The sequence below is a fragment of the Neofelis nebulosa genome, chromosome 8 (genome assembly GCF_028018385.1).
Source record: "Neofelis nebulosa isolate mNeoNeb1 chromosome 8, mNeoNeb1.pri, whole genome shotgun sequence".
In the NCBI taxonomy this organism is placed as follows: domain Eukaryota; kingdom Metazoa; phylum Chordata; class Mammalia; order Carnivora; family Felidae; genus Neofelis; species Neofelis nebulosa.
In genome coordinates, this window is record NC_080789.1 from 142,405,936 (window position 1) to 142,430,371 (window position 24,436).

Genomic DNA, 24,436 nt, shown 5'->3' on the forward strand with positions numbered 1-24,436 from the left:
CTAACCGGGTCCACAGGGCTGGGGCGACAGGTGGGGGAGACCCAGGGAAGCCCAGCAGGGGGACACGACCTTGTGTTCCCAGAGGCAGAGCACCTGCTCTGTGGCTGCTGTGGTGGACCTGCTTTCGCTGTCCTTAATCCCTTCAGAGGCTCACTCCTCCCTCTGCCTGCTGCGGTAGTATGTATCCTGAGTGCATGGTCTGAAAAGATTCAAGTTAAATTACTGTTCCCGGTCACTGTTGGAGCAGGTCTGATGGCGTCTCCCACGGTGAGGACACCTCTCTCCCTCCTCAGGACGTAACTGGGTGATGTGGGGACAGGTGTGGAGCATTCCCCACCTCAGAGCCAGGGCCTCACCTGGAGGAAATGGTGCTCCAGCGCGATGGAGGCACGAACGGGCATAAAACGTCCAGGAGTCACTATCAGTTTGCTGTTAGAGTGTAGACTGATACTTCGATGTAACACATGAGTGAAATGCCCTTGGAAGTTATCCGCGTAGAAATAGTTAAAGTCATGAGTGTGGATGCATTCTCGAAAGAGCTCAGAAGGTACTTTTATTGTGAAATTCGTTACATGAGGCAGTCTCTGGGGGAGAATTTTTATCTCTAAAAACATTGTCAAAGTACTTCTGTTACAATTTGAATGAAGAAGCTCTGACTAGGTTTCTGGGCCATGTGGGTCTGTGCCCATGATGGCGATCGGACCACAGGCGGGCAGGTACAGCTGTAGGAGACGGGATGAAAACACGACCGTGGAATGAGTGTAAACACCTGGATTCTGTAATTTAGCACGAACACAGTTAGGGGGTGCCTCCGTCCCTTCCACCAGTCGGAACTTTCCAAAGCAGTCCACTCGGCGTTGATGGGGCTGCTAGGTAGGGCTTCACCTCTTCTTGTGAGGGTGTGCGTGTGTGTCCTGCATTTTGTCTGCATTTGACCGCAAGCCCCAGTTAGTGCTCTTTCAGGTCCACCCCCTTACACACTTGCATAAGCTCTGTGTTCCTCCCTGTCGTTCTGCTGGTGACCAGTGTGGGTCGTGAAGGAGAGTCCAGCACCAGCTCTTGTGGAGAAGGGAGTGTGGGGCAGGGCACCGTCCTCCCCTGCTGCCCACTGAGGGTGCCCGGAAGTGCAGACCCTGGGCTCTGTCCTCCTGGATGAGAATCTGGGTTCATCCAGCCCCAGTTGGAGAACCACTGACTACACAAGTCCTGTCTGCCCTTGGGTATGGATTCTTCCACCAGATACTGACATTGGGATTAAATATGTGAACGGTGCGGCTTATGACAGGTGCTCGGTGTTGGCTCTGTTTTCCTGGCTTTTCTTTTTCCACTTGCCAGGCTTTTTATTGGGTGCTCTCCTGATATTCTTGACCTCTCAGGTGGGCAATCCAGAGGTCTGTCTCCTCGTATGGAAGGGGAAACCCCAGAGGGAGCTTTCTGCCCAATCCCCCTATTGGAGTTGACAGTGTTTCCTCAAGCGTCCGCCCCCTGCGTGAGAAGCACTGTGTTCATCTTCCTGTTCTGTTGAGTACTTTCTCCACTGTTTTCCGTCAGGATGCACTTATATCTGTTCTGTTACAGGTTAATCTGCCTTCGTGGTCCCCGGGGGCTTTTGTCTCCACTTACAAAATCTTCATCAAAAGTGGCATTCTGTTGCTTCTGACGCAAAGGCTCTTTGTGATGTGGAGACTGCCTAGCCCAGCCAAAGTCTAAGTTTGGTTGGAGGATATAAGAGCTTTAGAAATCCTGAAACTCTGAAATGAAAATGACCATTTAATTAAATTTCAAATTTGATATGAAACCATCTGTCACTGAGCCATTACACTGGTTAGGAATGCTTTCCTGATATTTGTTCCACCCAAGTCCCAGATACGTGGGATATTTTAAATGACATGGTATAAAGTCCCAGATATGCGGGATGTTTTAAATGACGTGTGTAAAATGATCTTATTCAGCATATTCTGCATTCATTCTTGACCTTCTGCCCTTGGGGATGTGATTCTGTATGTTCACCATCTGGCTTTGAACCTGTCTGCGGGCACACCACCTTGTTCACGAGTCAAAGGAAGAGACAATGTTATGTTTTAAAACCTTGATGGTCCTTCAAGCAGATTTCCTAATCATATTGTTTCCATTAAAAAAATAAATCAATTCAGTAATGCCTGAACCTATTAACTATTAATTTTAGCTATCAAGTTAGCAAGTTCTGGAATTTCTAAGTAAAAGTGATTATTTAAAATGGAAGTTCAAAAGGGGAAAGAGGATAATGTCCTTAGTGGTTTGGGTTTTTTTTTTTTTTTTTTAATATTTATTTTTGAGAGAGCAGGGGAGGGGCAGAGAGAGAAGGAAAGAGAGCGCATGTGTGAGCAGGGGCGGGGCAGAGAGACAGAGAATCCCAAGCAGGCTCTGCACTGTCAGCACAGAGCCCGACGTGGGGCTTGAACTCACAAACGGTAAGATCCTGACCTGAGCGGAAACCAAGAGTTGGACAGTCAACCGACGGAGCCACCCTGAACACCCCAACACGTCCTTAGTTTTAAAAAACAAAACGCTGACACTTGCTTTGTTGCTAGACCTTCACATTTTAATCTCTACATGCAACTGGAGAGTAGTCACCTCCCTCAGAGATCTTTCATCGGTGAGGTAGTGTGACTGCCAGATCTGAAGATGTTTCTGTTCGTGGCTTATTTTCTATCACATGTGCTTTATGGTCAGGTATACGTCTGAGTTACTGTGATTTCCTCTGTGGCCCGAAGGGCCGTAGAGATTGTCCTGTGGTCTGCGCTTCGCGACTCCTCCCAGATCTGAGCAGGTACATCTTGTGTGGACTCTCCCACATTCTCCATCTTACACAGCACGTTTCAGTTTTGAGGGTTGCTCAGAATAGCACAGGATCGTCTCAGGGGTGTCTCTGGTCTGTCTGGACTAGCATCCCTTGGGTAGACCTGCCTTCCCTTAGCATGGACACTCAGTTCTGGGCCAGGGGGTCACTGCAGGGCAGTGTCTAGAATACCCCAGAGTCACAGCTTGTAAGAGTCGGGGGATGGGGGGTGGGCAAGACTAGCCCCAGGCTGCGCCTTAGCTGCCCAACTCTTACCACATGGTCAGGGTCCTTTCCTGGGGACCTCATGGTCCTACTCCCCCCCCCCCCCCCCAGGTCCTCAGAGGAGTTCTAAGGTCCAGGATAACACCTCCTAGTGTATGGGCTCCTTACATGAGGGAAAATACACCCTGCAGCCATGCAAATAATTCGGAGCTGTGTGGGTTTCTCATTCAGGGCATTGCACTTTTGTTTCTCAATTTAAAACCTGCGACAATGACGGGCCTTTGCCCCCGGTTGGTGGAGCTTCTGAGGCTCTCCTGTGCATCCTGTCCTGGTGCGGAATGGGAGCTCTAGCGGGGACCCAGGCTGGCCTTTCTCCTGGCTCCGCCAAGTGTGTGTGTGACCTGAGGGCAGCTGGGAAGCCTCCCTGTCCCAGTGTGACTGTGTCACCAGCCTTCACAGCCTCCTTCCTGCCTGATCAGCCCCTTGCAGATGCCAAGCCCTGTCTGACTTAAGTTACCTTCCTTAGAAAGTTGTAAGGGGCTAGGGACACAGTGGAAAATCCAGGCCCCTGACACCAGCACATGCTGGTGAGGACACGTCTCTCATGCACGGCAGGCGGGCACGCGGACGGGGGCAGCCACTCAGGAGGACCGTCTCGTGGGTTCCTACAGAACTAAATGTACCCTCACTACAGGATACAGCAGTTTTGGTGTTTACCCAAGGGAGCTGAGAACTTACATCTACACGATGGTTGTCGCCAGCAGCTTTATTCAGAATTGCCAAAACTTGGAAGCAGCCACCATGTTCTTCAAGGTCAATGGATACATAAACTGTGTTACTCCAGACAGTGGGATCTCATTCAGTGTTAAAAAGAAATGCGCTTCAGGCTATAAAAAGGCAAACTGTACATGCATGTTACTGAGTGAGGACATCAGTCTAAAGAGGCTCCATCCTGTATGATCCTAACTCTAGACATTCCGGGAAAGACAAACCTATGGAGATGATAAAAAAGATGATAAAAAAAGATAAAAGATGATAAAAGATGCCAGGGTGGGAGGTGGGTCGGGGTTGTGTGTCATTATACATGCGTCCAAACCCACAGAATGTACAGCACCCAGAGTGAACCATATGCGAACTATGGACCTTGGGTGACGATGACATGTCCATGCTGGTTCACAGATTGTGACACATGCACCGTCTGGTGAGGACACTGATGGTGGGGGAGGCTGTGCATGGTGCGGGGAAGGGCTGCACGGGAGAGTCTAGACCTTCCACTCTTCTGTGAATCGCCAGCTGTTTTAAAAATAAGGTCTATAATGGAGGGGGGCTGAATACTAGTGAAAATCTGTGTGAGGGAGAGGAGGCCTGTGCTGTTTTGTCCAGGACTTCCATGTTAATCTATTCATGCCCAAATGACTTATCACTTAACCCTTTATCACTAGCTCATTCACTGAGAAGTAAATCACAGAATCGGCAAGGTCTCTAGAGCTGGCAGGATGCAGAGATCATCTTCCAGGCGACGTGACTGCCAGGGTCACGCAGCTGGAGTGTGGCCAGGAACGGGCCTGGGTGGCAGAGATGATGTTAGACCTGGAACAGGGTTAAGTTTTTTTACCGTTTTTTTTTTTTTTTTAACATTTTTAATTTATTTTTGGGACAGAGAGAGACAGAGCATGAACGGGGGAGGGGCAGAGAGAGAGGGAGACAGAATCGGAAACAGGCTCCAGGCTCCAAGCCATCAGCCCAGAGCCTGACGTGGGGCTCGAACTCACGGAACGCGAGATCGTGACCTGGCTGAAGTCGGACACTTAACCGACTGTGCCACCCAGGTGCCCCAACCGTTTTTTTTTTTTTTTTTTTTTTTAAGTTTAACGAGCTGATCTGTTCTTGGGCACCAGGGGCCACATAGCGTCTTCTTCTTTGACACAGGGACTCAAAGAGCAAAGGCAGTTATGGGCAGTGGTCCCCTGAAACCAGAATCACAGTAAAGGCTCCTCCTGTCAGCATGACCTTGCCCGGATAGTAGGGGCTGGGACTCTGCAGTGCCTGGAATCAGTTACTCGCTTTCAGGAACTGATGCTTTGTTCCCTTTCATCCTATGTGGATACTTATTTACCTGTGGTTATGAAAATTAGGGAATTTGGGCTCAAAGATTTGTGAGAATGCTAAGTGGAAACATTTATATATTAGCGTGCACACTGAGGGAAACAAAGCCACAGGATCTGTATTGAACCCTGTCCCTGGTTTTGTAATCGTCCTGTGCAGTATTTTCAGTTAACGGTTGTCGGGGGCTTAACTTTTGAGTGATGTCTCAACTCTCTGAGTTAAAACTTCTCGTTTAAAACGATATCACGTGACTATTACACATGGTCAATAGCGTATGCCCTGTAAATGTTGATTAAAGGACATAAGTATTTCACAAGTATACTTTAATATGCAGAGGTAGGCAGCAAACCACAGAAGCAGAATCAGTGCCTATCATATGACCCTTTCACATCATTTGTGTTAACTGAAAATGCAGATTTTTAAAAAGCTAAAGGTTCTGTGATTTTCCAATTTTCGATTTGTCTGCCCTAAAGCCCAACTTCAGTGGCTAAGGGTCAGTGGCCACAGACCAGAAAGGTCGTGGAGTGCTGGGGTGTTGCCTGGTCTGGCTTCAGCACAGAGAGGGGCACGGGCCGCCTGGGGCCTGGTGGTGGAGCAGACAGGATAGCACGTGGGCTGAAACTCCTGTGAAGCTATGGCGCTCACGTGGTTTCTGGAGAGAAGTGGTCTCTTCCCACGCAAGACACACACTGTTTAACTTGGGATGCGCAGTTTGTGGGAGTCCTTAGAAAGCCTGTGGATGTGGAAACGTTGTTTTTGTAAATACATTTAAAATTGTTTCTAATTTTTCTTCCCCTGTTACATCCCTAATAATTTTCTGTATGTGGGTGTAGGTCTTATACCTGATACACATTACAGTTGTTGGAAGCTACGTAGTATTGTTTAAAGATCATTTGACGCTTCAGTTTTACTTTTTGATAATTTTGTCAAGATATCTCTGTTTTAAATTTCACCGTGGGCTTCCTGGTGTGATCACCCTAAATACTATGCCGCTTGTCGTTAAGCTGTGTTCATTGAAGGTCCTATGTAAAAACTACCCAGTATCTTAGCTTACTGAGTTTAGCTCAAAAATCTGTGCGTCTAGGGAAATTCCGTGCAGCCTTCTGAACTCTGTTGCGTGACCTTTCCATGTCAGTACTGTTGAGATTTTTTTCAAGGTGTAACTACAGTTGGTGGGTGTGGTGGTGACGCCAGAACTTGCTCGTGACTGTTTTCGGGAGAGATGTCGTCGTTGTCTGAGTTGAGCTTCACGCTTTCTGTTGCCCTCCAGGACTCCTGCAAGGCTCTCTTTGGGGAAAGCCACCCTTCAAGGCACCTTGTCACCCTCTGTGTGTTGGGGGTTCAAGGTCTCTTTTCTTGGTGACGGAGCCCACCCCTCCTCTGACACTGCGTGGAGCAGCTGCAGGGAGGGGTCTGGAGTCTTTCTGTACCCCAGGCCGTGTGTGTTAACTGCAAGGGGCCGTGTCCCTCCCTGATGTGTCCACGCGCTGTCAGGTACTTGGGAGGGCTCGAATTCTGTTGGGTAACGGGCCTGATGCGCACTAGCTTTGGCCGTGAAGGGGATTTATCAGGCCCACACCTCTGCTGAGATGTGAGGTGTGGGCAGTGCCGTGTATTGGCTGGGCATCTAACTGCGGGAGTGGTTTGCACAGGTGCTTCAGTGCCGTAGCCACTGCCTGTGGCCGGCTCGGTGGCGTCAGCGATTGAACGACTGGGCCTGATAGCCAGGACTTTGTCTCGCGGCTCTATGCCCCATCTGTGGTGCCTCCCTGTGGCTGCGGACCACCGATGTAGTTCTGGAAGGCCCCTGGATGTGCCCTGAGGACCTGGGGACAGGCTGGGGATGCCGAGTGCCTGTCAGAGGGTCAGTCCTTACCCTGTGGCCATGAGAATGGCCGGTGCATGGGCCCATGACCATGGCAGGGGCCGGATCGGGAGCACCTGGGCGGGAGGGTGGGTAGATAATGAAGAAAAGTCTGCACGCTGTAAGCGAAGTGGACAAAGAGGTGGGGACTGAATATGACTTGGAAGGTCCACGTGACCCCACACGCAGAGCCTAGGCTCTGGGTCGGTGGGGGCGTTTGCATAAAGTGATGGCTGTTGAGGCTGTAGTCTTTGGACGAACAGGGAGTCTCCTTTCTTTTAACAGTAATAGCTGCTTACTTAAAGGCTGAGGGCAGTGAAGAGCTGGCTGCTGGAATCAGAAATTTTGTTGTCGTGGGGGTGGGGGTGAGCAGTTAGGAGTTCTGATCAGACCAGGTCTACAGCCTCTCCTGGGACAGGGGCAGCTGTCCCCGGTGAAGTCCATCCTGTGCAGAGGTTCCTAATGTACGTGTGGTTTACTTAAAAGGGTGGAGCCTGTGCCTGGACATAAGCAGGAAGTGCCCCTGCAGGTCCTGGCGAGCCCAGGAGTCAGAGCGCTGGGCTTCAGGGTCCCCCGGAGAGTCCTGTCTGGATAAACACCACTGCTGGGTCTTGTGACAGACTTGACTTACTCTGAGATTTCGTCCAGTGGGGAGCAGAGCTTGGAGCTGCGGGGTGACTGGGGATTGCTGTTTGCTGTTCTGTGAGGGTTCGGAACTGTCCTGGGGCTGCAGCCTGAAACAGGGTCATACTTGGTCACAAGGGTGGCTCTGATGGGAGCTGGGCTGTCTCCTGAGTTAGAAGGGAGGGCAGAGGTTAGTGGCTTCTTCTGTATGTGAAATCTCCTCAGCACCGCTACCCCCAGACCTGTTTCTGGAGGTGTCCGGGTCCCTGCGTGGTGTTTGCAGTGAGCATTTCATCTGGTGGTGTAGGGAGAGCATGACGTCATGATGTTACGTTTCTTTGCCGTGAAACTGCACTGAGGATGCTTCTAGACTTGCTTCAGATGGCATCTGAGTGTTGCAGGGTTTGCTTTCTTGCTGTTGAACGCATCATTCGGGGTGGCTGTTGATTGTTAGTAAAGTGACCTTTTATGTTGGCACAAATAGGATGCCTTGAGATAAATTCAGTGTAATGTAGGAGTATTAGTGAGCTGTCAGAGAAAGGAAAGGGCATCTCTGCCAGGGGCAAATCTGTTTGAAATATTGATTTTGTTCTCACTCTGATGGAAAATGATGAATGGCCTTCGGTATAATCTTTTAAAAATTTATCTAGAAGCCGTCCCCATTTTGTTTGGTCTCATGATTTGTTTCTCCTCGTGGTCTAGGTATAATGAGAAATTGTGTTTAGTAATCATCACCAAGAAAGCTTGTGTGGAGCACCTGTTACTTTTGGCCGCTGAGATATAAACAGGGCCTCGTGAACTCTCAGACTGGGGCAGGGTAGGGTGTGTGAGGGGGTGCGTGAAGGTGGGGTATGTGGAGGAAGGGTGTGGAGGAGGCGCACAGGGGGTGCGTGGAGGAGGGGACTTGGGGCCATGGCAGCAAAGGAGCTTCATGGAAGGGTCCTAAGGCCCCCCTGCAGTCTCCTTTGTTCTTTCATTTAGCATCGCTGAAATGGTGATGCATCTTCTAAGTGGCATCATAGCGTAATTAGCACGTCTCCATCTTGGTGGCAGGTAGGTTAGTGGTGCCTTTGCCTTGAGTGGTGGGATTACACTCCATGAAGATGGTGGACTGCAGACGGGGAGGGAGGGTGGTTGAGGAAGAGGCATGTGCTTGGCAAGGTGGGGGCTTGTGTGCGGAATGGGGGCAGCAGAGTCCAGTGTCAGGATGCTCTCATGGAATCCGTCAACCACAGACTGCACTGTCCGCCCAAGGCAGAGAACAAGCCCCAGCTGTCTCTGGGAGGTGTTCCAGACAACTCTTTGTTGATTTGCTGACTGCCTAGGGCCTGGGAAATGGGGTCCACACTGAGCCTTGCTTGGGGTACAGACTCTGCAGGGTGGGGTTGGGTGTCAATGGGTTTGCGCTGTGGGTTGTGGGGCTCAGTGCAGTCACCGGAGATCCAGGCCTTGGCAGGGACAGACTCAGCGCATCACCCTGTGGTGCCCTCGGGAGTCCCTGCATCAGTCTGTGGACGTCTGTGTCTTCTTCTCAGCTCCCAAAACACAAGACTTATGATGTGGCCCCATATCCCCCACAGGGTGTGAAGACACCCTTTGCCTGCTGATTGGATGCTTGCTGCTTGGGGTTGTTTCTAGGACAAGGCGTGCGCCCAGGGGACAGTGGGTGTACTTGCTATTGGCAGAAAGTGATTGAGGTAGCCCATGTTCCCTGTTGTGTCTTAGTTCCCAAGAAAACCCTGGGGCCCTGTCGGGCTTGCACGTGTGGGTGCAGCCAGTGCTCCTGCTGCTTGTGTTTGTCTTGTGTTGAGATCCTGAGTTCACACAATCCCTGTTAATCTGAAATCTGAATTTGCTTCCTGTTTTTTAGAGTAAGCCCATTGATATAAACACGTGTTGCCGATGAAGCAGAAAGCAGGGAGTTTGCTGATGGATGTATTGGAAAATAACACCCTGGGCAGGGTGGTGGGACCCACACCCAGTTCTCGGTGGGGAATGCTTGGCCCCTCTCCCATGTCTGTGTGCCCGGCCACAGATGTGGGTGAGGCTGGCAGCCTCCTGCCACCGGATGCTGTCTCTTTGAGGGTGATACACGTGACGCCTGAGCCAGGAGGGCTAGTTCGCTTGAGGGGGTGAACAGCCGATTTCAAGTAAGGACAAGGGACAGCTACAGGGTGACTTCTGCTGGCACTTCCACACAGTCTGATGTTTAAAATTCACCTATGTGCTGGGTTGTTGCTAAAACAGAATAAATCGCGTGTTCTCACTGATTTCCAACGCAAGTGGGTCTCTAGGTGCATTACTGGACCTGGAAGACTTTGGCCCCATTGCGCTAGTGGACAAGTCCTGGCCTGCTGGGGAAGACAGGGAAAGCCACCCCACCTCCCCTGCTCCACCATCTGACCTGTGACAGGCAGGCTCCAGACAGCAGTGTCCAGTTCACCTTAGAAACAGAAGCTTTTCCACCCAGAGGATTCTCCCCTGCCCCCAAATCGAAGGAATCTAGTTTTGAGCATAAACATGGTCTTAAAGTCACAGCTCGTATAACTGAATGCTACCTGTGAGCCTGATAGTTTTCTTTTAGTCCAGTGTTAGCGCTGATGTTTCTCATGCTGCTGCGGAGCGTTGACTATCGTGTGTGCAGAGCGGGGCGAACCTTTATCTGTGGTGCTGACATTGGATGTGAAGCTGGCCTTGCGACCCCTGGGAGAGTGCTTACCGCTTATTTTTAGATGTCCCAACCTCTTTTAAAACTGCCTTTACTTACTAAAAATCAGCCTCCCTATGAAAATCAGTCTTGGGGTGGAGAGGCTTATACTTTAGCTGAGTAAATAATAACCGCGTTATGTTAAAAATAACAGCCCAGAATTACCCTGGTGCCAGCTTGCTGGCTTGCATTTTATATCCATTTATGGTTATTCTTCGAGTATCAACATTTTGAAAGATTTTTGTGATACTTTTAATTACAGACAAATTACTATTGAAATTCACCTGCATTTACAACATTTTAAAGAAGTAATTGGGTTATGTTATTTCTTAACTTTTCTTGAGGTATTTTGCATAGTTTTACATATTTATCTCTTTGCCAGCAATCCATTTTTTTTCCTGATCAGAAACCTGACAGGAAACATTCCTGTGTGACTATCGGTGAATGCGAGAATGAGATTATTATGCATTTTTAAGGATAATTCTTGCTTCATAGTGATAATAACGGTAAATGTTAAAATTCCTGAACAGCTTGTTTCTCTGGGAATTAGCACTTGTGTGCCCACCAGGTGGGAAGTCTTAAACACGTGGATGTGAAAAAATTAAATTGTATTCAGTTTGTGTAGAAAGACATTAAAACCCTGTGCTTTGTGTCACCACTGTGGTTGCTTAGCTACAGACATGGGGTCATCACATGCTATTGGAACTTGATTGGTCCATTCTTGGAGGAAATACTCCCAAGTAAGCACAAGCATCCAAAATTCCAACTGTCAGGTCTGGTGGGACAGGTGGTAAATAGGACGGGCATGTGTGTTGGCATTGGCTGTGTGGAGTGACCTTGTTGCCTGACCAGGTCAACCTCCGGGAGAGGTCTGATGCGTCATGGAAGAGACCTTCCCTGCTGGAGGCTGGGCAGGCATCGGAATCCATCCTTCACACGTCCGTAAAGATTACACAGTTCTCAGTCTTTAGGAAATGGGGAAAATTAGAGGGGTTTGGTTTCGTTTCTTCAAAGTAAATGCCATGCTTTGCCTGTTTTAACTTATCTGAATAGGATCCCGAATAGGATCAGTAAGTAGCACATTGGCCTGAAAACAAAATTGTTGTTTATTTTACATTGAATTCTAAGATTAAGGTTGTTTGGTAACATTTTTTTCCTAAAAAAAAAAAAAAGAAAAAAAAAGGTGGGCACAATTTTTCTCATGTGTAACTCTGATCAATCTGCCAGCCCCTCATTTTAGCTAAGCCACTGAAAGCACTTCTTCAGCAGAAGAGTTGGTGACTAAGAAGTTTGCACAGGGCACACTCTTGTGTACACATAAAAACGCTTTATAGGCAGTACTGCACCCTGTGCTCCAGGCACTCCTGACCATTCCTTCTTGATTAGACTGCTGTCACTCTTCGCTGCCCCTGATGGCAGGTTGGGTGACAGCCCCCCCAAAGGGCTGTGCACTGGAGACTATAGGGACACTCGGGGCAGGATGCCCTTGGTCATGAGGTGCTACGTTCCAGAAGCAGCTGTGCACCGTTTGTGTTGAGAGCAGCAATAAAGATTTCAATGCACATTAGATTGCTAGCTCAGAGCACGTTGATGTTGAGAGTGTCTACAGGATCACAGTGAATTTGGCCGTGTTATGCCTCTTGTCTAGGAGAAAACACTGGGTTTTGAGGAAGGAGGTGTAAAGAACACAGGAATGGAAAGAGGGTGTGTTTTGTGCCCCAGTGTGACTAATCCTGGTCATTCTGTGCCGCCATATTAGAATGATCAGAGTGTCCACATTGGGTTGATTGAGTTACCAGTGATCTATGCCACAGGTTTGATCAGCAGCCCCAGAGCAGACAGGTAATAATGCTGCCTTCAAACCTGCTGGCTCGTGGGGCATCTGAAACAGTCCACTATCATTTGTACTCTTGCTCTTCCACTGGGGTTTTCTCCTTGTCCTTCTGGACTTCAGTCTGTGTTTCAATGAAAGAGTTTTTGTCCAATTTATCTGTACTGTTGAACTGGCAGTCCTGTTTAAAATACCAGCCACTGCTTGTTTGTGCTGGTTTCAGTGCTGCTGTGTCTCGAAGCCTGGCAGGCAGGATCAGAGAGCAGACCAGGAACATCTGGAAGAGGGAAAGGTCATGGTTAACTGGCATGTGCTAGTGCACCTGTATTACTTAGCAAGTATGCATATATTCAGGGTAAATAGGAAGTTCATGAAAAAAAAGTTGGACCACAATAATGATTTTTAAAAGCAAAACAAAAAAGGTGGGAGCAAGGGTCTCAGGGGTGACAGATGTGGTATACAGTCTGGTTTTCTCACTTAGCCCTTCAAACCCCACTTTCCTGGTCTCCAAATTAGGGATGATCACATGTAACTTCCTTCACAGATTTGCTGCTACTGGTTGAGGTCATGCACAAAGTCCTGGTGTAGTGCTTGGAAGCTAGGTAAGAATTCAGTAAATATTAGTCATCCTTAACGTTCTAAAGATAATTGGTACAGATAAATATACATAGTAGATAGCTCTGCTGCTGAGTGCTAAAATGGTAACCTGGCTTTTCATTTGTCTGATACATAGCAAACTTGTGCTCAGTCCCCTGTTCCTTACTGTTGGGCTAAGACATGTCACACTGGCGATCACCTTCTCGTCTTGTTGCTATGAAAGCAAGAACCTGGGAAGCATCCAGACGCCCAGCGGAGGATGATGAAATGCCATGGAGGACCTGTCCCAGGCATGGGCTGGAGCGTCTCTGTTTCTGAGCTGATCTTTAAGTGTGGACTACAGGTGTGGGGTTTGCTGGAGTCCAGGTTCACATCTGCCCACCACTGTCCAGATGCTCCTATGTAAGGAACGCTCCTGCCCCTGATCTTTGTGGTACACCCCAGCTTCCTCCTTCTATGCCTGGCTTCAGGGCCCCTGATCTCCACTTACTGCTTGTTCATTAAGCTGGTGATCTGTTATGCGTGCTGATGGCCACTAAGAGGCCAGTCTGACTCCTTAGCAGTGAAGTGTCCCAGTCTTACTGTTTCTGGGAACCATGTCCACTGTGAAGGAGATCTGCAGGGAAGCCTGGATTCCTGTTCTGTCACCTCAGGACTGGTAGCTCTTAACACAGTGATGGCATCCAGTTGGTACATAATAAATGGCACTTGAACTAACTAGCTGTCCATCTCGTGTAGCTCTGTCTTGTCTGGTTGTGTGAGCCCCAGAGAACAGCCTACATCTGTGACTTTGCAGATGAGTGTGTGAACAGTGTTCTGTCCCCAGCAGTGGAGTGTGGTGTGGGCAGGTGGTGGGAAGGGCAGGCTGGGGCAACATACCACTTCCCTGGAGCACCTGCTTCTGGAGAGCAAGCTGGAGAGGAGGGTCTGGGACCCCAACCCCTGCAGGTCCTAGCAGGAAATCCAGGGAGGTATGAGTGGGGCACCGGCCAGGCGGGGGTGGGGGTCTCTACTTGAATGAGGGTGTGCAGCAGTGTGTGCCTGTCACCCAGATTTCTGAGCACAAGGGAGATCCTCTCGGAGCTGATTGCATGTGGTCCCCAGAGTTCAAGTCTGGCTGAGTTTCTACCATTAGGAGCTGAGTTGTGCGTCGTTACATGTTGGTGGATGGTGGGCACCGTCCTGCATTCCATGTCAGGAGCCATCGTGGCATGGGCAGACCGTGTGACGGGAGTGTGGACTTTTACCTGTTGACCTTGGAGCAGTGCCTTAGTGTCTGTGAACGTAGGTTTTCTTGTTAGTAGGACAAGGTTGTCCACAGCTGAGTCTGAGATGTTAGCGTGTGTGAAGGTGATGCTAGGTGCTTGAGAGGGCAGTCCCGAGTCTTCCCTCTCTTCCTCTTGGTTAGTCAGTGTCTGTGGGACGGTTGACAGGGAGCCAGGGGAGAAGAGATCACTGAAGCAGGTGGGGCAGGGGCAGGTCATGGAGCCCTTTGTGGCGGTCTGGGGGCTGGACAGCTGGGCCCACACCAGAGGTCATTTGCCCTCTTTGGAAATGACTCCTACTTTTTTGGTCACGCCTCATTGACATCCTTGCCAAGAAATCCCCTAAGCTGCCTTTCCCCTGTTCATCAAGCGTGGATTTTCACAGGGATCCCTCGCACGAGCTGGTTCACGGTGTGGGGGTCAGGTTGTCGGACTTCCAGCCGGGAGAGACTGCAGTGAGGGGAGCGCAGAAGGGGCACCCAGGCCAGCAGGGATGAGACATGGTGGGGATCTCCTCCTCTGCCAACCTGTGTGACTGTGGCTCTGAGTGTCTCTGTGCGTGCTGTGGGGGCTTGGAGTCTACTGTTCCGGGCCCACCTCCTGGTTGCTCTGCTCTTCCTGGCGGTATGTGCTGTGGAAACTGTGGTCCTGGAGGGAGCGCTGCAGAATCAGGCATCTGAAATCCGAGGCCCTGCGGGTGTTGGAGGCCAAGTGATGTAAGTTGGGTGGGGGTACGTGCATCTCTTCCTGGACGCGTTAGAAATCAGATAGCAACAAAATGCCTGCGGCGTTTTCTCATCCTATTGGCCAGAACAAATGCTATTTTAAGATTAATCTCACGATGGAGCATCATGTCACCATCTACCATTCATTTGCCAGAGGTCTTGCCCCCTGAGGACATAAGGACAATGGTCTGGCCCTCTGCCGGGCCCTGCCCCCACAGGGACTTTCTGTGATGGGCTGCGAGGCGCTGGGGGAGCTGGAGACACGGGCCCTGACAGCAGCCCCACATGAGAGCTGTCACGAGAGCAGCACATGCTCTGAGCAGTGATGTGTGTGGTGCCCCTTCAATCCTGCAGTGCCCTGGGCTCCTCCTCCTTTATTCATTAGGGGATTGATGCCCAGGAAGGCAGTGGCAGGGAGCTGGGGACACGGGTGCAGGGCTGGGACCCTGATGCCTGGCCAGCCCACCATGTGCGAGGGACGGTGTAGTTGGCAGGCGCCAAGGGGTTTGGGGAGAAGGTGGAACTCCTTCAGATATTCCCAGAAACAGAAAAAGAGTGCTTGCCGTTTTAGAATGACAGCGTGTATGGCTGGGTCAGGGCAGAGAGCCAGCCAGGAGAGTCTCGAAGGAGGAACGGGAGGACAGCAAGATGTGGCGGATGGCAGCGTGACAGGCAGAGGCATGTGGCAGCCCTTGTGGGCTTGGGAAGGGGAGGCGAAAGGAATGTAGTTGGCAGAAAAATTTGCTTTCAGTTCCTTTTCACTGTTTCTTTAAAATGTAGCCCATTTATACTTGGGAGCCTCAGCTGGCAGCGAATGGACAGCTTGCCGATGGGGAAACTGAGGCTGGAGGTCACGAAGGCTTCCCTGGGCTGCATGCCCAAGTACGTGGGGCCGATTCTGTGGTCGAGTCCTGGGAGTGTGGGTAGTGAACACGAAATGCTGCCCACAGCAGTCCAGGCAGCCTGTGACCCTGTGGGTAGAGCTGGTGACTTCAGGATGGCACCACCTTCCCGTGAGGCTGGAGTCTGAGGGGCCAGTCTTGTGGTCTCTGCTGTGACAGTTGGGGCCAAGATGAGGCTGTCTCCGATTTCTTTGCTAAAACCCCAGGCACAAAGTGTTGCACAGACTGTTGGTCGGACAGATGACCTTGAGTTGCAATCATCGTGGATGGAGATTTGGGGTCTGGGGCGCAGGACTGCAGGGACCCCACTGTGGCCCCCAACGCCTGGACACACTGACTCCGTTTCTGGATCAGACAGGAGGGGCTGGGTGTGGAGGCTCCGATCTTGGACGCTCTGTGGAGGAACAGGTGGTACTTTGAAGGGGGTGAGCTTCCACAAAAGCCCTGAAGACGTGAGGTTCGGAAGGAGGCCGAAGTAACACTGAGAGTGATGGCTACGGCCACACAGTCGCACTCATGTGCCATCGTGTGCAGCCAGGCCGTCTGGAGATCTGAAGTGAGAACTTGTGGCAGCTTGTGCACTAAGCTGGCGCCTGTAGGCGCGGCCGGCAGTGCTGTGCCACTTGGAGGCACCGCGCCTGGCAGCCGACTTGCTCGGTGGGGGTACCCGCGGGGCGGCCCTTCCCGCGTCGTTGTCTGCGCGTCACTCACGCATGGGGACTGCGTGCGCGTGTTCGCCTTGAGCTGGGCTGTCGGGGAGCCAGCACACCCGGCGTGGGCCACGGCCAGGCCTCCTGTGGCTGCGGGAGCTGCACGCACGCACGGCGGCGGGGTCCGGGGGTGTGAGCCTGAGCCCCAGACACAAGGGAGGGAGTGTCTGCGGGCCCGCGGTGCTGCTCAGGAAGAGGACGCGGGAGCCCCAGACCCAGCGAGCTAATGGGGCTGCTCCAGGGTCCGTGCTGGCGGCGACCGCAGGCCCAGGTGCCCCCGGCGGACGGTTTCTGTCAGTCCGTGGGGCTTGTGATTTGGGGCAGGCGGACGGGCTGTGCGTATCCTGGCCGGGGCAGCAGGAGGCCGGAACCGTCGCCCTGACGTCGTCTGTGCTGCCCGCGCGGCCCCGCATTTCCCGACCTGCCTGCGGTGTCAACGGTGGTCCAGGCCCGGGGTGGGGGTGGGGGGTGGTTTCCCAGCGATTCCGGGGCCTCGAGCAGCAGACGCTGCTGCATTGTCTATTTCCTGCCGTGTTACCTTTCTGGAGAAATTGAAGTCCTTTATGCTTCTAAGGCAAAGTTTTCATGGGAATGGCTTCGTTTTCCAATGAAGTGAATCTCCATACTAAACCGTAGAACAACAGTTCCTTGTGATTACGCTGCCGGCTTCCCGCGGGCCCCACACTTCCTGCCCCTGGCAGACGCCCCACGCGAGGCGGGCGCGTCGTCAGTCCCTGGGCGCGTCCGTCACGCGAGCGGGGTGCCGCCCTCACTCTCCGAGCGCCTCCGTCCGTCCTGCGAGCAGGACGCGTCCACCACTCCTCGGGCAGGTCTGTTACGCGAGCAGGGAGGTGTATCCCTGACGCGAGGGGGTGGTGCGTCCTTCACAGCCAGCAGACGAACACTTTGTCGGTAAAGTCAGCGCTGTCGGTGATTTTCTCATCGTCCCCGGGGACGGTTTCCCGCCCCCGAAGCTTGTCCGGGACAGCACGTGACGTGCCGGTTGCCACCGCGTGTCTTCCTCTTGGCGCCTTCGGCAGCTCTGAGGGGAACGGGTCAGGAGCTGGGGTCCCTGTGACGCGCGCTCACGCCCACCCCAGCGCGGTGGGTGTGGGGAGGTAGACCTGGGGCCGGCGCCCTCCTGGGGACGTCCCGTCGGGCCTGGGCTTCCTCGTTCCCCGCAGGGCTGGGGCCGCCCGCCTTTTACCGCGGGTTTGCAGCCCAAACCCGCTCTTGAGCGCCCGCCGCCCGGGGTCTCCGCGGGGGATGGGGCGGGGTGAGCCGCCTGCGTCTCCTCGGTCGTGTGGCGTTGTTGGGGGGGGGGGCGCCTTTGCAGAGCCCCCCTCTGCAGAGGGGCTGTGGCGCGGGTGGACGCGCGGAGGGCCCTGGGCACAGACCGCCGCGCTCGCTGGCTCTCACGCGGTACCTGCGCAGCCGGCCGACAGGGGGCGTCGCCCCGCGCCCGCAGCAGCCCCGAGCTCCAGGGGTCCCGGACCCACGAGGGACGGCGTGGGCGCCCCCCCCCCCCCCCCCCGCAGGGTGTCTGTGCCCCCGGGGTCCATGCAGCCCCGCGGCGACAGCTCCTCGGAAGGAGGGCGGTGCTCAGCCGGCAGTGCGGTTCCAGGGCCGGCGGGCCGGCCCCGAAGAGAACTCGGGGACATCGTCTTCCCGGTGAGCGCTCCCGGCCACTGAGCGCTGGGGGCGGGCCGGGGCGGTACCGGAGGCGCGGACACCTCCGTTGTCACTGCTGAGGACGTGGGTATGCCCTTGGGGAGTCCCGGCGGTGAGTTTGCGGGGAGGGTAGGGCGCAGGGAGCGGCCGGAGAGTGGCGTGGTCCCCGCTCCGTCGACTAGAGGGCTCAGGGTGTGCGTCCCGAGCCGTCGACCCCGGGTGGGGGGGCGGGGGGGCTCCTCTGGGCGTTGCCAGGGCGCGTTGTGAGAGGCCGAGTTTGCGCAGTAGAGGTGGGGCTGGGTGTACGCCGGCAGGAGAGTTCGCGGGACCTCTGAGCGGGACGCTGGCCCACGTGAGGGCTCGCCCCGGTCGGGGACGGCGTGGGGCGGACGCGGTGCGTACTGAGCTTTGCACCCACGCTTGAACGCGGCTTCCTCCCGGGGGTGGACGGAGGCGTTCTAGCAGCGGCTGTGAATTTTAGACCGTTACGCCTGCTCTTTTACGGGCCGTGTCTTGTGGGTGCAGCTCAGACGCCAAGTGGGCGTCCCCTCTGCGCCTGCACGGAGCCGAGAGCTCTGGGCAGGCAGAGCCTCACGCTGAACCCCACGCTGTCGTGTGGTTACGGGCAGGTCCGTGTTGTTGGGCCTCCGTCCCCCTGACCGGCGGGAGCCCTGATGGGTTCGTCATCGGTGAGCTCGGCGGGGGTTTCCGTTAATCATTAGCAGCATCCACGTTGTGTTCATTTGTCCTGCACGTGTTGAGGGTTTACTCTGCGGAAACGCTGGCGAATGAGATTCCACTCCTAACCTTTCTGGGCTTTAGTCCTCTCATCTGTGCAGCAGGGCTGTTAGCACTGCCTTCTGCACAGTGTGGCTGGGGAGACAAAGTAACGCATTTAAAATGCTGTTGAAAGCTTTGGTAGCGCGTATGTGGCGGCGACTTTTTCACTATCGTAGCCTTTAGCGTATTAAAATTTGGTAACACCCCATTTTCCCCCCAGTTTATGTATTTCCTTGGTTTGGTGTTCCTTTCTTTTGCAAATGACTGAAACACAGAAGATTTCGGGGTGATCAGGCACTTCAGGGGAAAGCTTAATGTCACAGGCTGAGAGCATGGCGTTCGCTATCAGACCGGCTGGATTCGAACCCTGTGGCCCCCACCAAGCAGTTAATGTAATTTTCCACCTTGAGCCCCATATCTCTCCCATACTGAGCCCTGACAGGTACCAGTGGGATTGTTGTAAGGATCAAAGAAAACAGTATACAGCAAGTGTTCACAAGCTGCAGTGCTTATTGTGTGTACAGGATCCATTAGGGAGGGAAGGCAGTGGCGTCCAGGGCCCCAGCTTGTTGGCTGTAAGGTGCTCATGCTCAGGTGTGTTTGGATCTCAAGTCCACGGGTGTCTAAAGCAATCTCACATAATTAGGGTCTAGTTAAAAAAGATAATTGGTTTTTGGATTAATCTTCATAATTCTAGCTGTTACAACAAGTCCCAAGATTTTATTATTTTTTTTTTTAATTTTTTTTTTCAACGTTTTTTATTTATTTTTGGGACAGAGAGAGACAGAGCATGAACGGGGGAGGGGCAGAGAGAGAGGGAGACACAGAATCGGAAACAGGCTCCAGGCTCCGAGCCATCAGCCCAGAGCCTGACGCGGGGCTCGAACTCACGGACCGCGAGATCGTGACCTGGCTGAAGTCGGACGCTTAACCGACTGCGCCACCCAGGCGCCCCCTTTTTTTTTTTTTTTTTTTAATTTTTTTTTTAACAAGTCCCAAGATTTTAATGGCCTAACTCGAACTCATGTGGAGTTCTTGGCCAGCAGGTGGCCTTAGGCATGCCTTTGGGACAAGTGCTGGTGGCCGTGGGTGCACCCGCCACCTTCCTGGCAGTCTCTACGTTCAGGCATTGTGGGGAGGGACAGGATGGGCCAATGCGTCAGCTGTCATGGCGTCACCACCTGTCTGATGTAGCGGACTGGTCTCAGCCACAGCTGGCATGCCTCTGACACGCCTGACACCTTTGACCCTGGAAGAAGCTGAGACCAAAGTCCAGCTGCGCAGCAAGAAGAGCGAGTGGGTTTGGGTCTGGTCCATCTCCAAGTAGAGGGAGGATTGAAGGCTCTGTGGATGGTTCCATTAAACTGAAGACCACGAAGGCACTGCGTGGTTCCCTGCTGCTTTAACTGTGGCAGTCCTTAGGGTTGGGTGAGGAGACAAGGTTTGCTTCTGCTCGGAGGAGTCCATGTTTGTGTGTTTTCTGTTTCTGCTGTGGCAGGTTCGTGGACCTCCTGTTGAGTCTTTGCCAGGAGAAGAACCCAGAGCTCAGAGATGAGGTTTCCTGAACTGAGTAGGAAGTAGAACCATGATTTTTCTCAGTTCCCTTTCCTGGTCCACAATAGCTTTTCCTTGTCTGTATCTCTCTGGTCTCTCTTCTGTTTCTTGTCTTGGCTTATCTCATTTTGTGGGCATTTTAAATATTTTTATATTTAGTTCCTGTTGACGCATCTTCCTTTTCTCCACTTGTGTTCTTTTCCTGGTCTCACCACTTATCACTTTGTAACGACCAATGTGTGTGTCACTTTCCCCCTTGAGGACACACGTTGTCATAACTGGAATTTGACACCAGAGATCAGAAAAGTCCTCTTATTGAGAAGTGTGGACTCTGGTGGACCTGTCACAACTGGTTGTCCAGAACTTACTGTGACCATGTTTAAATCGACTCTGTCACGTAATGCCTTCAGAAGTGTGTTTTTAAATAGTGTGTGTGTTTAAACGTGTTTGTTGTTCTGCCCAGGGCTTGGTGAACTGAGCCTGTTGCGGCAGAGTCGTTGCTCCCCCATCCTGCCTCGGGGCGAGTGCATGTGGGGAGTGTGTGGAACAGCAGTTGGGAGCCAAGGTGCTTCTCTCCTCATGTGCCAACACACCATGCACCCCAGTGCTGTATGCTTTACACAGTAATTGTTACAGGGCTGGGTTAATGAGATATTCCAAAGCGTAAATTAAAATTTTCAGTTTTCTCTTCTTTCCTTATGGAGTTACTAGCTCCTGCTGCAGCCAAAGTGTCAGCCAGCCTGGTTTTTCCATGACACTGAGTTAGTAATTTGTTTCATTAGAGGATTTTAAAAATGCTTGCTATACTTTATTAGCTGTCTGTGCCTACAAAATGCCAAGACGTTGGTAAATACACATGATCCAGAGAGAATCGCTTTTTCTGAACACTTCAATTTAAATGTACACAGGCATGCACACACATGCAGGCACACGCACATGCATACACAGACACATGCACACACAGGCAGGCACAGACATGTATACACATGCATACACGTACATATGTGCACATAGAGACGTGAACACACATGCACATACATGCAAGGACACATGTTCACAGACATGCACACACGGGCATGCACATGCACACAGACATTTGCAGATACACACAAGCACATAATGCACACATGGATGCACACACGCACACACAGATGCACACACAGGTAGGCACATATGTATGCAGACACACACAGATACACATATATACAGACACAGACACATACAGAATTGCATCCATACACACCTTTTTTTTCCTCTCAGGATTTTGAACTTTTTAAATTTTAGTACCGAACTTTATAAGACTCTCTGTGCCCAAAGATGGGAGCAGGAAAATAGTTCTGCTGTGGTTTCTTTGAGTCTCAGTGAACCTGTGTGCTTTTTGTAAATCTTACACACTTTGAGTTGTGTTGGCTTAAGGCTAAAATCCTGCATTCACGGGATACAGGGGTTAGAATACTGGCTTGTGTTCATCCTTGGTCATGCTCCAGTGAGTCATGAATTTATCTGGATGTGTCTCCCGAAGGTACTGTGTGTGGAAAGCTCATTGGAACGTGGACAATGGTAGCTCTGTTAAGAGCAGTCGTCGTCCAGCTGCACCCACCATGCGTGACCAAGTTTAACTGCCATAACTCCCCCCTAATCTCCTTGTGCCAACAAACTGCTGTAGACGCCCCATGGTGTCTCAGCACTCTCCCTTTTCTTTGAAAAAGAGAATTGCTCACCAATACTCGTGACTCTTTAGAGTGATATTTTTGTTGAGGTGTAATTGCCATTGGATATCCTATTAGCTTTGGGTGTATTTGATGTTTTTACACATCATGAGCTGATCCCCATGTTGTAAGTGTAGTCACCATCGAAAGTTATCACATTATTAACGACTATATTCCCTATGCTGTACATGACATCCCCACAATTATTTATTATTTTATAACTGGACGTTTCTACCTCTTAATCCTCTTCACCTATTTCTCCTGCCCCCAACTTCTGCCCATCCTGCTACATTTGTTCTCTGTACTTGTGAGTCTCTTTCTAATTTGCTTTGTTTAAATTCCCCACAGAAGTGAAATCATACGGACTTGTCTCTGACTTATTTCATTCAGAATTATATTCTCTAGACCCATCCATGTTTCAGAAGTGGCCGAGCTTTCATTCCTTTTTTAAGGCTGAGTAACATTCCTGTATGTGTGTAAATGCCCCACATCTTCCATTTATCTGTCTGTGGACACTTGGGCTGCTTCCCTATCTTGGCTGTTGTAAATAACGCAGTGAATGTGGGGTGCAGATACCTCTTAAGATTGGTGTTTTTGATCTTCACATAAATACCCAGAAGTAGGAATTTCTTACGATAGTTCAATTTTTAACTTTTTGAGGAACCTCCGCACTGTGGTCCGCAGTGGCTGCACCAGTTTGCATTCCCACCAACGGTGCCTCACTGTTGCAGCACTGTCAGCACTCGTTTGTTGTCTTTTTGATACTAGCCGTCCCACAGGTGTGTGGTGATACCTGATTTTGATTTGTATTCCTCTGATGATGAGTGAGTTGAGCAACTGTATGCCTTTGGAAAAATGTTTACTAAAGTCCATTTCCCATTGTTAAAGTTGGGCTATTTAGTTTTTTTGATACCGTGTACGTTGTTTATGTATCTCGGATATTACCCCTTACTGGATATGACTTATAAATATCTTTTCCCATTTATTAGATTGCCCTTTCATTTTGTTTCCTTCACTGTGCAGAAGTGTTTCAGTTTGATGTGAGCCCATGTATTTATTTTTGCCTTTTGTTGCCCTTGCCTGAAGGATACAGGTGCAAAAAATATTGCTAAGACCAATGTCAGAGAGTTTACTGTTTGTGTTTTCTTCTGGGAATTTTATCATTTTAGACCTTCCATTTAAGTCCTTAATCCATTGTAAATGTATTTTTGTGTATGGTGTAAGAAAGTGGTCCAGTTTCATTCTTTTGCATGTGGGTGCCCAGTTTTCCAGCACCATTTGTTGAAGAGACTGTTTTTTCCCCATTTTGTATTCTTGCCTCCTTTGTCATGGATTAATTGAACATGTTAGCCTGGGTTTTTTTCCAGGGTGTTTCTCCTGGTCTGTTGATGTGTGTGTCTGTTTTCATGCCAGTTATCATGCTGTTTTGATTACTGCAGCTTTAGGAAGATAGTCTGACACCAGGAAGCATGATGCCTCCAGCTTTGTTCTTCCTCCCGATTACTGTGGCTATTTAGTGTCTTTGGAGGTTCCATATATTTTTACGATTTTTTTATGTTACTTCTGTAAAAATGCCCTGGTATTTTTGATGGGTATTGCATTGAATCTGTAGATTGCTCTGGATAGGCATGGGCATTTCAACTCTAGTAATTGTGACCTGTGAGCAAGGGGTCTTTGTGTCATCTTCAGTTTTTTTCATCTGTGTTTCAGAATACAGGTCTTTCACCTCTGTGGTTAAATTTACTCTTGAGTATTTTATTCGTTTTGATGTAATGGTAAATGGGGCTGTTAAAAATTTCTCCTTCTGATAGCTTCCTATTAGTATAGAAATATAACAGATTTTGTATGTTTTGTATTGTACACCTTTATGGAATTCATTTATTTTTAGTGTATTCTACATACAGTGTTGTGCCATCTGCAAATAGTGATTGTTTTACTTCTTCCTTTCTGATTTGGTTTCCTTTAAAGTGATTTCCAGAGGTGGATGGTGGGGCAGATGGAGGTGAGACCAGGTCTGTGTTCTCAGGGTGGGTCCAGTGTCATTGGAGAAAATACATTCAGTATGGTTACTGTTGTCATAATACACAGCAAGAAAGGGAAGCTTGACACATTTTTTTTTTAACTGGGGATGTGCTGCAGAGAAATGAGATTCATAGATTGAGGGGTTAATAGATGAAGAAGCTTGGGGTGGCTCGGTCGGTTGAGCATCTGGTTCTTGATTCTGGCTCAGGTCATGACCCCAGGGCCATTGGTCTCTGTGCTGAACATGGAACCTGCTTGAGATTCTCTCTCTGTCCCTTCTTCTTTCTCTATCTGTCTCTTCTTCCCCCTCCTCCCCCCACCTCCTC

The 24,436-nt window shown here is 50.9% G+C and overlaps 1 protein-coding gene and 1 long non-coding RNA gene across 11 annotated transcripts in view; both read left to right on the top strand.

Annotated features, from left to right (window-relative positions):
* DIP2C (disco interacting protein 2 homolog C) overlaps positions 1-24,436 on the top strand; it is a 416,980-nt gene that overhangs the window by 166,860 nt on the left and 225,684 nt on the right. The window lies entirely within an intron of this gene.
* LOC131483691 (uncharacterized) lies at positions 12,700-13,489 on the top strand. The gene is made up of 2 exons (XR_009247879.1): positions 12,700-12,777; positions 12,909-13,489. It is a non-coding gene; the product is annotated as an uncharacterized LOC131483691 (long non-coding RNA).